The 10,411-nt window shown below is 31.4% G+C and overlaps 1 pseudogene; it reads left to right on the top strand.

The window, feature by feature from the left end:
• Positions 1 to 546: 546 nt before the first annotated feature.
• LOC111004376 lies at positions 547 to 8,943 on the top strand (annotated as a pseudogene).
• The last annotated feature ends 1,468 nt before the right edge of the window (positions 8,944 to 10,411 follow it).

Genomic DNA, 10,411 nt, shown 5'->3' with positions numbered 1-10,411 from the left:
GCACAAAATTAATTATTTACATGTTCATAAATTTAAAGTATAACTATAAAATAAGGTAAATAGATAATTGCACAATTCGCGTTCTTTGTTCAAGGTTTACTATATTACTATATTACGGGATTGTACTATACATTAGTATTTAACGCAATAGCTGTCTGAAGACTTACATAAGGTACGTGATATATTAGTTATATATCAAAGTTTTGCTTAACTTTATTACTTGTACTTCCTTGGTTTTTTTTGGGCCAGCATTCTTGAACCGTCTGTTAACCAACCGTCTAGAAGAAACTTATGGTAGCGATCAGAACGCCTTTTTGTGATGTAGATAAAGGTGTTTATTATTAACAGGGTTCAGTTTCTTTCATACGTTTTCATTGACGCTAACACTGCCACTGCTTTAGTTCGTTGCCAGCCTTAAGAATTAGTTCGAGTAACATTGTCTGACTTTAAATGTTATAAAATTTTGTTTCATGAATATCCAGTAAGTGAAACATTACATGCAAACTAGTTTTTTTTAATTATATTTTCAAAAGATATCAGTTATCAGAAATTTATATAAAACTCGTTGTAACATTTTAAATGCACGTTAATACGATGAAGGCATCGACTAGTAGCACGTTACTTACTTTACTGTCAGCATCACTGGTAAGTAAGGGGAAATTGATTTTATCTTGCTAATTTTGGCATATGACCTGAGTGGTTGGAAGCCGAAAACGAATACGTAATGTGCTTCGTTTTATTCTAATTGGTTGTGTCGCGTGCCATTGAACTAGAGATACTGTCACAATACTAAAACCAGTATTATATCTAGTCTAGTATTATATTTTTTATATTTGCTGCTTTATAAACATTACCTGTCCATGTCATACCACTAACTACTTACTGACGTGAGAGCGATCTTCTTCATCTTAGATTGTCCTGATTCATGTGCACTGTTTACTTTTTGTTTTGTTTTATGTAACTTGTATCAGTTTAGTTTATTTTTATTTCTTTTTGTTTCTGTTAAGTATGTTTTGTTTTTTTTTTTTTTCCCTTTTTATTTTTGCACTTCTTGCCTACCTTATCTAATATACTCATAGTGGTTTTTTTCCTTTACTAACAGTGGTTGTCTGGAAGAAATCGCTCTAAAGCGATAAGGCCGCCAGTTGCTTGTCATTAAATTATGTTTAATATTTTCCTTTTATGTAAATGTAATTTATGTAATGTAAATGTACAAAGTGTAAATAAATAAATAAATATTTTGTTTTACATTTTCAATTTCTTTTGAGTGTACAATATAAGATTATGAAATTGACGTTTTATTTTATTATTATTATTATTATTATTTATGAAATGGAAAACATGAAATATCACGTTATATACAAGTGCTAGTTTCACTGTGGCACCTGTAGTGGTGCAGAAACGGCTCGAAGGATTGTGTATGGCGGCGGTGTCGCAAAAGAAAACACAGTGCGTTTTTAGTTATAAAGTTTTCAAACTACGTCTGAGTTAGTTGGAGATGTTAGTGATAAAAAAGATAATCTACTTGAGGTAAATTGGGAAGGCAAAAAAGCGTGAAAGGAGGGTACCTCGCGAATCGTGTGAAGCAATCGACAAGCGCGCGTTGACTGTTGACTGCGTTACTCAAACGCACAATAATGAAGGGACTTTAACACGCATTGTTATAAGAATAAATTTAAGTTTGCTATAATCTACATTATTGGAATGAGTGTATTACAGCAGTCCACCTAACAAGCATAGATAAGCTAGAGATTAGCTAGCTATAGGTACGTTTTCGATACTTTAAAGAAGAAGGAATAACTATTGTGTTACGGTTAACGCAATACTAACTTTAACTCTCAAATATATTCCTTTTTTCACTTATTATCCATACTCGGGGCTATTTAAAACCAATTTCTAGTGTATATAGACTTTTGAACAAAATTATCTAGTAAGTTTGAATCCACTGGTCCTGTCATAGCGCCTTTAACATAAAAATTAAACCACCACTTAACTTTATTATTACTAGAATACTTAGACATAAGAATAACTAAGTTTTTAAGATCAGAGTATCTTAAAAACTAGCTCTTGCAAGCTACGTTGAAGCGAATAAATATTAATTTCAAAGAAATTATTGCAAAATTTTCATACAAAAAAATAGCTTTTTTAGTTTAGTGTATGTTATTTTTGTGTAGCAAAAATCAAAAATATTTTAATGGCGGCTTTGAACCGCAGTACAAAATTTATAGTTCAAAGCGCGAATACATTTTTGACTCTCATTAGTCAACTTTATCCTTGTCCTTCTAGATCTAGATCTATTATCTATAGCTAACTAAAACGCTGATTTCACTTAAAACATAGTCTCTAAATCAAATCTAAAGCATTTGGCGCTCGTTTAAAATTGGAACGTTTCTACACGACTGGGATAGTTTATCATAAATAATAAAGTACGTATTTTAAAATTTTCTAGCTGGAAATGATATGAGTGATATAACTACGAATACGTTTTACCAATTTTATTTAAACTACTAATAAAGATACAAAGATAGAATTTAAAGTTCTTTTCTGTTTTTCAAATGAAATTTTAACAATTTCTTTTTTGCTTTTCGCTCAACGAAAGTAAAATGTAATTAAAAAATGTAAAACATAACCAAGAATGTAATTAAGATTAAATTTTACATTATATAAAGATAAAACCATGGAATAAATTTCAAGTTATAATATAAAACCAACTACAATGTCCTTTCAAAGCATACATTTTTTCGGACTTCCTTTTTAGTTTTCTACTTTTTGATAACGAATGATATTCAATCCGAAGACTGAATATATTAATTAGAAACTGTGAACATGTTTAAGGTACTTTGACATGCATTGATGATATTTCCCTAATAAATATATCGTTATTATACAAAGAGAAGCATTGTGTGGTTTTATGAAACCACGGTAAAAGTAAACCTTTTTTCACATTATAGACGTTTAACAAAAAAATAATTAGAATAATATTCCATTAAGGGTATAAAAATCGGTTTATCAACCTAAATTTTATACTTTGAAAATTGATAATGAGAAATAATAAAAGTAGACTAAGTCTCCAACTAATATTTTTATTGAACTATGTGTCTTAGAGAGTACGACATAAATAATACTTAACAATTATTTAGATTATATACACATATTATATAACAATTATTTAGATTATTTATGAATATTAAATAAACAACATTTACTTAAACACTGACAAAAACAAACATAATAGCTTGGAGCACTGGCACAAATGAATAATAGTCTATACACTACACGGTCAGCTGTTGCGAACTGTAGGCGCCGCCATATTAGTCTTGGCTGATGAGCGCCTTTCACTTTATCCCTACTCTGCGGCCGACCGTCACGCGACATGCATACATAGACGAAAGAGTTTGAGACTATGTAATAACTGTTTCACTTTAATATAGAAAAAAAGCATCTCAAATAAGACTGAAAGAGAAACGTGCTTAAATGTAAAATGTCTTTGTTATATAGCCAACATTTCTAATAAAAAAACTGTATTCAGTCATATCATTTCAAGAATACTCTTGGTACATTCGGGACATATACTCTAACATCACATACTTTTATGACGTCACTAAAGTATCGGTCAGATGTCGGTTTTCTTCGCCGTTTATTTTGTGTAGGTAATTAAAAGATAAATTATATTGGTGCAAATGTGTGTATAATTGATTTTTAAATAATTTTCAGCTAGTTTCTTTGGATGGTTGCAAAATAAAACTTAACGATGGTAACGAGATTCCAGACTTTGCTTTTGGTACATTTGCACTGGTAAGTTTTTTTATGTTTAGAAATGTTCGATCGGATTATATTTAATGAAATTATTAAGGTTTTTATATAGCTTTTGTTATTGCATTTATTCACAGTTTTATTAAAAATGGTTGTCTGTAAAGTCTGTTTACGGACAATAATTTTACGTAATACATAAGAAAACATTCTTTCATGATTGAATTGAATTAATTATCATTATCTTCTATGAAATTAATTTAAAATAAATTGTTTTTCGATAATTATTAATTTATTATAGATTATAATTATTTCAATCATTTTCACTAGTTAATTATTTTTTTTATTACTTACATAAAATAATTAATTACAATGTGCTATCAACAAGTTAAGAGAAATGCGTCATAAGCCAAACGCGGAACGTGACAATTACTCATGATATTTTTGTGCGTGTAGCCAGCGTTCGTCGAACTAAGACGTAATAACGTCAAATATGTTCGTAAAAATAATGAAGTTTCGCAAGATACAGACAGAGTAACTCTGGAGTAAGCTGAAGAGATAGAGTAGAATATTCACCAGTCTCAGTACATCAAAGATTAGTCGTTATAAAATTGTAGAACATTGAACAGAACTAAGCATAGAGCGAAACATCGCTACAAACATTTTAATGATGTTTGCAGCGATGAAGGGTTGTTGATCATCAAAAAAAATCTTGCGAAGTTGCTAGATGTGAAGGCGGCATATACTGTATTCATTCTTATAACTAAGCTTAAGATAAAAAATTGACTGCCCTTTCTAGTACTTACTTTACACTGAAAATGTTTGAAAATAAAAAACGGCTTAATGTTGAAAGTTCCCAATACTTTTATTGTTTTTCGAAGTAATCTCCGTTCCTCTGTACACATTATCGCATTCTATGGAACCACTGAGAAAGCAGTGGGCCCACTCTTCCTTATCAGATCCCTTTGGCATTTTCCTACACTTGAATTTTATCTTTAGTTCTTGGGAATAAATAAAAGTCACAGGGCGCCAGGTCAGGACTGTATGGCAGAGACTCATTATCTTGATACCTGCAATAGCCAAGTATTCAACAGTCCGTTTTGCGGAGTGTGCTGAAGCATTGTCGTGGTGAAGGAGGATCCTGCTTCGAGGGCGCTCCTGTTGAATTTTTTGCAAGACAACCGGCTAACAGCGATTGACATACCAGCCTGAAGTAACTGTTAGCTTTGTTGTTGAGTAAGCCCACAACAAAAGTCATAATAAAACATTGACCGAAAATTTTCTTGAGTTTGGTTCATTTTATAGTGTAACAAGAGGTTTAGATTTGCCGTCAATTCACAAAAACAAATGACAAATGAATGCAATATACTACATAAGATTACCAAAGAGTTCTTAAATTGAAATTCAAAAGAAGTTTTTTTTTAGCAATGTTTCTAACTGGCCAGTTATAAACATTTTCAGTGTTACCCACGTATGATCGCCAGTATGCATAATAAGGCCCGGCGCACATTATCGGCATCGGTACGGCTGAGGATTCTAGGTGATAAAAAGCATTATACATTAACTTCATGGCAACAAAGTAGATGTTTCCATGATATATGATCGTATTAACAAAAATACCGCTTCGACAAGCTATAGGCTACTGCATCGGCAGTTTTGAGGCTGCTTCGGGATACTTCGTGATCCTTCGGTACGCCGTCACCCGCCGCGCCGCCGGCGCCGAGGCAACACTCGGGGGTAGCTAGGACGGTGCGGCATGCTTAAGGACGCCTCGTCATCCGTAAGAACGTTGCAGCAGGCCAAGACATAGTTTCCGACAGTGTGCGCTTGCATGTAGGAATGCCGAAGGATCCCTTTTCTTGCCAATGTCGATAATGTGCGCCGGGCCTAAATGCTTCCTGATTCACTCCCGTTTACTATACTGTAATGTAACCTTTGAAAGAATGATCATTATTAGTGATTATTTATCAGCACATTCAAGATGATATATACAATTATGTAACGGCAATTATACACTGTATTGTAATTTTTAATGTTAAGAAAAAAATTAAGCATATTGGTGTTTTTGTTTAGAAAACTCCTACGCAATCCATTAAACGAGCAATTGAAGCGGGATATCGGCTTATTGATACAGCTGCCTAATACGAAAATGAAGAAGAAGTGGGAAAAGGACTACGCGATGTCATTGAACGTGGTATCGTTACACGCGCTGAATTGTTTATCAGTGGAAAAGTATGTACGACCATTTATTACTCTAAAACTAACCGTTGTAACTATTACGAAAGCGCTTTGAGTAGGGCTGCCTGTTGTTGCTATTAAAGTTACTGTTGCTTTACCAAAATTAGAACCATTTAATATATATTTCTTTTTTTTGACGTTCATAAGCGTACATTATGTTACCTATATGCATAAATGATTTTTGATTTGATTTGATTTAATGGGGCAGATTTCTGCAAGTGTTTTTGAACTTTTTTTTTATTATTTATTTTATTATTATCATAATTATTCATCAGCTACGGCATGATTATGCTCCTAATTAAATCCAAGGGATGTAAATTATTAGACATAATGTTGTGTGTCAACACTTAAACTGATATGATGTTAACCAATCTCAATCAAACGGCACTCCGTTTCGTTCACACTTCGTTCGTTCGTTCCATATTCTCACCCCCAGGATCATCACGAATTGTAGGTGTTAAAACAAAACGGTGCGGCGGTAAAGCTGATAATAAGGTATTTGATAACCTAAATGAAAACTAATAAAATAATAATACATTTACGTGATGCCCTTGTTTCAGAAAGCGCTTAATTATTACTTGTCAAAGATATTAAATAATGCCTGCCCATGGCCTAATAATGAATAAAGACGTCATTGATATCTATTGTTTCAGAATAATAAGTAGTTTTCAAATTGTAAACAATTTGTTATGATAACTATAATAAATATATGAGATGTTCTCTACAAGGTATCGGCGGAACAAATTATACGATATACTGTTGGTATCGGAAATTATTATAAAAGTCGAATTTGAAAGATATACCGCGAATTCGACCCATAGACCGATAATGAGTAAAGTTCAAGTACTATCTACGTTGGGCTGTAGTCACGTCATGTTTTCGGGTAGTGTGTTGGCTCGTGCCTTACTTAGGTACCAACCTATGCCCATATATAACCCGTGCCAAATGGCCTCAACTCACCACAGCTTTAACGCAGGTCCAAAATGTCATGACATAGACGGGTGAGTGTAATCTCAACCCAGTTCTGGTGGCGGACCTGGAGATCGCAGTTCAGATCCCAAAACACCTAGGAGAGGCTATCTACTCTGACCAATTATATTATGTATACCTAACATTGTTGTGAATTTAAAAAATCAAATAAATTTATAATTAATTGGGTTAGATTTTAGGGGTTTTTTAATATAATTATTTGTTACAGTTACTTAACTCGAACCACAGTAAGGAGCAAGTCATACCAGCTCTTAAGTTGTCGTTAAAAAAGCTCGGCTTGGAATACTTAGATTTGTACTTGATACATATGCCGATGGCAACGACGGTAATTTTTTTTATGTTGTTATTCGTGTAATTATTTATTTTACACACTCCTTAATTCGTTGTAACTTTATGACATTAGGGAAAATTACGAAATGTTAATTAATTTTTACTTTTTGTTACTGAAGTAATTTTACTAATATGAAAAAGATCAAAATGTTGTATTTTTCAACATTTATACTGACCACCAATAAACTAAAACTAAAAAGTATTGGACTGATTTCGAATATCATTTCATCCTATCTTGCAAAATTATCCCTGAGTAACATTGTTTATTTCCAAATATTTTGTATCATTAAAGGAGGGCCAAAGAACCCTGGTACAGAATTGTATTGTTAAAAATTACATCTCGTAATCGCAGAGTGAAGGTCAAAACATTTGTCTGGACTACGTCGAAACATGGCGCGCAACGGAAACCGCACAAAAATTAGGATTAGCCAGGTCAGGCTGTCAACGAAATTGAGGTATTTACTAAGAAAAATGGAGGAAATGTAAAAGTATATTTAGCCTATTTTGTTGTAATAATATATTATACAATCAATGGAAATCCAAGTAAGATTGTGAAACGAACGCTACAAAACCTAGCATTTTGGTTAATAAAGGTAATATTTTCAGGTTAATCCCACGTATCCGAACCTCGCTTTGGTTGCATACTGTAAGGTAAACAACATTGCAGTGATGGGGTATTCGCCCTTCGGGTACATGGTCCCTCGCCGAATTGATTTGGAAGATTTCGCTCCACCAAGATTTGATGACCCCTACTTTGTGAAGTTATCAAATAAGTATGGAAAGAAGACGTCGCAAATAGCCATGCGTTATTTAGTAAGCTTTTCTCTCATCATTTTTCATCTCTTCTTCCATTTAACTCTGTTAAATGGCGTCTGGATGAAATACTGTTTGATTTCAAATTGAAGTGATTTTATAAAAGTTTAATTTTTTCAATATTTTAACGTTAAAAAGCTTTGGAGCTAAGTCAGCGTAGATATTATTAGAAATTTAAAAAAATATAGTTTATTTATATAAGTGAATATTTTGACTAAAAAAAAAAGCAACAAAAATAGAACGCATTGATAATATCATTAAATTGAATATTAAATTTTACTTCGATTTAAATCTATTATCATATTTCAATTATTGACTGTAATTTATTTTCAGGTCGACCGTAATGTCATACCCATTCCGCGATCAGACAACCCGACCCATATTCAAGAAAATATCGATGTTTACGACTTTAAACTCACGACGAAAGAGGTTTTGACAATAAATACTTACGATATAAACACTAAAGTATATGAATTGGGTTTTTTAAGGAATAATCTATTTTACAGCTTTTATCAGTCTTAGGAATCCATTTTTATATTTATTTAGTTTGCTGTTATTTTTACTTGTTTGTCGAATTAGTCCTTAAACTGCACGGTATAATTTCTTCTTCTATTATGTAAAAAAAAAACGTGTCTTTGTAGTATATCGAATCTCCAGTTTTAGTGTTTTTGTCATTACTTAGTCGTAAGTATCTTCGGCTGTGCACCAATAAATATTAATAAAGGGTGTTTGCTTCTTGGATTACGAAACACGTGACACAACTGGTTCAGTTTTATTGTATTTGTTTATAAAATTTTAAATATTTAATATTATATACATTCTTATTATATATAGTAAAATTCTTCAGATAGAAAAAGTGCATATACATTTTTTGAAGATAAATTGTTAATAAAGGTGTGTAATAAAATCTGGTTGTTTTATTTACATAAAGAAAAAATAATTACATATTATAAATTTAAATAAAAACTAAAATTAATATCTAAAGGCTGCATTGCAGGCATTTATTATGAAGGCAAAATACTTGGATATTATTTTGTCATAAACGAGGTGTTTAAAAAATATGTGTAAGTCTATTTAACGTTGGAAACGCTGGAACTAAAACAAAAACGTGTGTATGCCTTAGAAGTTTTACTTCTTCGGCGTATCCAGATAAAATTCTTTTTGAAATCTATATCTTTCGCCTTATCCTACGTTTGTAGAATAAAACGAAACTTACAATACAAAAAAGGTATTTAAAACATTGAAAGTTTTATTATAACGCATTTTATAGATGTTTTATTTTAAGATATTTTGTACAACTCGTTTGATAACTTAAAAAAATATGACTTTTAGACGAAGTTTTAAAAGACTGAGGGCAAGTGTGATTAAAAGTGTGCAGTATTGTTACCCTCATAACAAAGTTTAAAATACTGTGTAATAATAATTACAAGTTTTTCTTATTACCAGTTATATTAATGTTAAGTTTAAAACTATAGTGCCCATTATACAAATGACTCGACATAATATATGTTTAAAAAAAATTAGACTGTTCTGCAATTGCACGGCTTTAATTTTTTTTCAAATTGTAAAACATAATTACAGTGGTATACAATTCTACTGGTTAAAGTTAAATCATTTCAGTAGCTTATGAGTTGCTTGTTGTTTATACACAACTACAAAAATGCAAATCACTTCTCTTTAAAATATAAACTGTAATAGATATAGAAAAAAAATAAATAAAAAAGAAATTGTTATGTTACATTATAAGTAATGAGAAAGATGTTCAATAAGCAGATAACGCTAAACAAATAATATTATTGTTTAACAATTAATTATTATTGTTAATACCGTTTCCTCGTGTATCTTACAATAATAATTTTTACACATTATTGTATAACAAAATCATCATTAATAAAAACTCCTATTTACTAAATAATTTGAATATGGTGTTTGTTACGCAAATGCCACAAATAAGTTCAAAAGATATCGTATTTATCTTAGATTTTTTGCCTTATTGTTCCAACGTCTATGCTTTTTAACATTATAACAATGTTAATTCATAAGAGCCCCTTACAGTGGGTTAACAAGGCTTCGTGTCACAATATGTAGTACACCTTCCCTACGACGTTTTCTTTGAAGTTAAGGGCAAGTACAAAAAAGAAATAGAAAAGAAAAATCTATTGATACCACACATATTTCAAAGCACAACGGTTATATAAAAGAACTGCAAACTTATTTCACGTGGTATGTACTTTAAATTTAAAATTTCCTTGATAATAATTAATTTTAAGAACATCATTTAAGTAGCAAT

The sequence above is a fragment of the Pieris rapae genome, chromosome 14, assembly GCF_905147795.1.
Source record: "Pieris rapae chromosome 14, ilPieRapa1.1, whole genome shotgun sequence".
In the NCBI taxonomy this organism is placed as follows: domain Eukaryota; kingdom Metazoa; phylum Arthropoda; class Insecta; order Lepidoptera; family Pieridae; genus Pieris; species Pieris rapae.
Note: the sequence above shows the minus strand (reverse complement) of the source record. Positions and strands in the feature narration are given on the sequence as shown.